General features: G+C 45.6%; 1 protein-coding gene across 1 annotated transcript in view; it reads right to left on the reverse strand.

Moving 5' to 3' along the window:
- Positions 1 to 2996, reverse strand: part of LOC106810994 (GTP-binding protein Di-Ras2-like) — a 10441-nt gene extending 7445 nt beyond the window's left edge. The window contains exon 1 of the mRNA XM_014814499.1: positions 2935 to 2996. The gene's annotated coding sequence lies outside the window, so the exon portion shown is untranslated. The remainder of the gene's footprint in view (positions 1 to 2934) is intronic.
- Positions 2997 to 3246: the final 250 nt, after the last annotated feature.

The raw sequence follows: 3246 nt of genomic DNA on the forward strand, positions 1-3246 counted from the left end.
TTGGGACGGGAAACGCTGATTTGCTTTAAAATCCTATGCTGTAGCACTTGAACAATAATCGTTGTATTAGTAGAGGAGAGGGAAAACATGACCGAGAGAGATGAACGCACGCACACGCACCACACACACACACGCGCGCCGTGCGCATACACACACTAACTAAAACTAGCAGAGGGCACTCACGGAGAGAGCATACCTCCGCCAGCGACATACGCCATACGCCATACGACTCACGAACACACGAATAACCACGATATACGCCAGCGTACATGTTGCTCGATCGCCGCTCAGTCAGCAGCAGCCGGCTGTGGCTGGCTCGCTCTGCTGACGCGCTAATATCGATCGCGTCACACACACGCCACGCACGCGACGCACGCACGCACGCACACCACACACACACACACACACACAACCACACACCAGCACACACACGCTTAAACGTGTACACGACGCACAGACCCGCATCACATACCTCCCCTCCACTCCGTGGGCGGAGTAAAAATAAGATAGCATGTAAGAGTATTATTAGAGGTCAGTCTGAACGTATATTGTAATTATAATTTATAAGTTGTTAACACCCTTTAAGTGTGCCTACCTTTCCGCCTGGGAAACAGCATCATCGACAAATGATGGTCCAACTTGGGATCCCAAGGAAATAAAACCTTACATCGATTTATCAAATTAACCACAGGTTTTATATGGATTGAATTTCGACACTTAATTTTTCGATGAAAGTGGTCCAGCTTGTAGGCTACCGTCAGCTGGGGCTACTTTGAACAGCGGGGCAACATTGAACACCCGGGGCCAAAAAAAATGAAAATGAGAATTATGGCTATATGGCAATCTTATTGACAAATTATTTTTGCATATTTTCTGTTGATGAATAAAATATTTTACAAAGTATTTGAATATTTAATACATGAAATAGGAGTCCCGCAGTAAATTGCAAATCGCTGACTTGAAATTGTAAAAAAATACACACACAACGTTCAAAATAGCCCCTAACACAGGGGTTTCTTTGAACAAATAAAAATCCAAAAAAATTATCACATCACTTTAACCAATCTGATAATTTATACAACCATTCTTTTGATTCAAGTATAGCCCCAATATAGCTCACCATTCAAAGATTTCATTATACCATGTGCAATGATTTTTAAAAAAATATCTGAAAAGTGTTCAAAGTAGCCCCAGCTGACGGTACATCACTCATTTTTGGGCGATCCCCCTATTATTTGCAAGAATCTTCTTCTTCTTTACCTTTTCTTGCAAATGATGGAGGGGGGGGGTGACCCCCCACCCCACCCATCATTTGCAAGACATTTGCAAGATGTTTCTTTTTCTTTTTCTTTTTCTTCTTCTTCTTCTTCTTTTTCTTTTTCTTTTTCTTTTTTCTTTTCTTTTTCTTTTTCTTCTTTCTTCTTTCCTTTTCTTCGCAAATGATAGGGGGGGCGACCGCCCCCCCCCTGCCCCCCTGTGGCGCCGCCCCCTGCATGTAACCCTTCCTTATACGTATTAGGTGATTATGTCTTTTAGACTCGCATGTAAGAATCGTAGAATTGCTAATCTTCTGCTAGAGAGGGAGCGATCGCGCACTGAGACTGTCTTACAAACCTGCATCAGATCATCGGAAGTCATCACATATTGCTGTTGACAGTCGCTCTACGGCTTCTCTATGACCTCCCGATGGCCGCGTGCGTGCGTGCGTGCGTGTGTGCGTGCATGGAGTGTGTGCGTGCGTATGAGAGATATCTGTGCGTACGTCTGGGCATGTGTGTGCGTGCGTGCGTGCGTGTGTGTGTGCGTGTGTGGGTGTGAGAGAAAGGAGGCGCGTGCGCGAGCGCGTGTGTGTCGCGCCCACCTACTAATAAGCCCGCGTCGCTTCCACTAGATACCTATAGACACATGTCTTAGCTATACTCTCTGTGAATATTGAGTTTGTTAAAAGCACGAATAGTTTAATTAATTACCAAAATGTACGCACGGTATCGCTCATAGGCTAATATATACGCGCGGCTATGGCCCGTAGGATAGTGTACTAACTCTAATATCTCGCGAACGATTTGTTACATTTTCTAAAATTCTAGATACATATAAACACATGTCTTAGCTATGGTCTCTGTGAATTTTGAGCACGAATAGTTTAATTCATTACCAAAAATATACGCACGGTATCGCTCATAGGCTAATATATATACGCGCGGCTATGGCCCGTAGGATAGTGTCACTAGCTCTAATATTTCGCGAAGGATTTGAGTTAAGCTACAACTGTGCCAAGTTTGAGACTTTTGTCACTTCTGTAACGATTCGGCCCATATTTTGCACTAAAGGTAGGGGCACACGAGCGATTTTTATCGGCCCGATCGCCGCGAATTTAAAATCGCTCGAAAAATTGCCCGTGTGGCCCGTTCACGTCGACGCCGATTTTAATCGCCCGTACGAATCGCACCGTATCCAAAATGTTAGATATTTTCGGGCGATTATTTACGCCGGCGATTATTTACTGGCAAATTCGGTCGTGTGCCGTGTCCGGCGTATTTTGTCGCCCGATCGATTTTTCTAAACCAATCGGACGTTTGTTGATATCATGTGATGCATCATGTGATCATGTGATTCCGTCGAGTGGCGTACGCGTACGCTCTCAAATTCGCTACGTGTGCCCCTTCGTGATCGGGCGATTAAATTCGCTGGCGATTTTAATCGCCGCGATCGGGCGATAAAATACGCTCGTGTGCCCCTAGCATAAGGGACCTGACTACTTCCGGGTTGCTGAGTAACCGAATTGACGAACAGCGCCGCTAGTGGCAGGTGCGCGCATAGCCGGTGTCTCTACGCTCCTCTCGTAACATTAACATTAGTCGCAAGTGTTATCTTAGCATTAACATTAGCATTAACTTTACGATGTTTCTGACGTAATACCAGCAGTGAGCATACCTGAACTTAATCACACGGCGCAATGTCTGATCTCTGGCTCCGATATCTCGCTCCCAGCGTCGCAACTCTTCCTCTGTATACACACTCACACGAGTTCGTCCTTAAATAGCGGCATGCCGACGAGTCACGGCGCAGTACGCATGGTCGGGCGTTTCATTAGTGGGAGTTGGGCAAAGGGAAACAGCGGAAATCCCAGTAGCTTGATTGATGCGGTCAATAACTAATTATTTTCGCTGAGCATTCTCATTTGCTCAAGCAAATCAGTAGCAGAAGTGCGGCGAGGCAAGCTTATTGGCGTACCTTGTAGCTGTG

The sequence above is a fragment of the Priapulus caudatus genome, unplaced genomic scaffold (genome assembly GCF_000485595.1).
Source record: "Priapulus caudatus unplaced genomic scaffold, Priapulus_caudatus-5.0.1 Scaffold494, whole genome shotgun sequence".
Classification (NCBI taxonomy): Eukaryota; Metazoa; Priapulida; class Priapulimorpha; order Priapulimorphida; family Priapulidae; genus Priapulus; species Priapulus caudatus.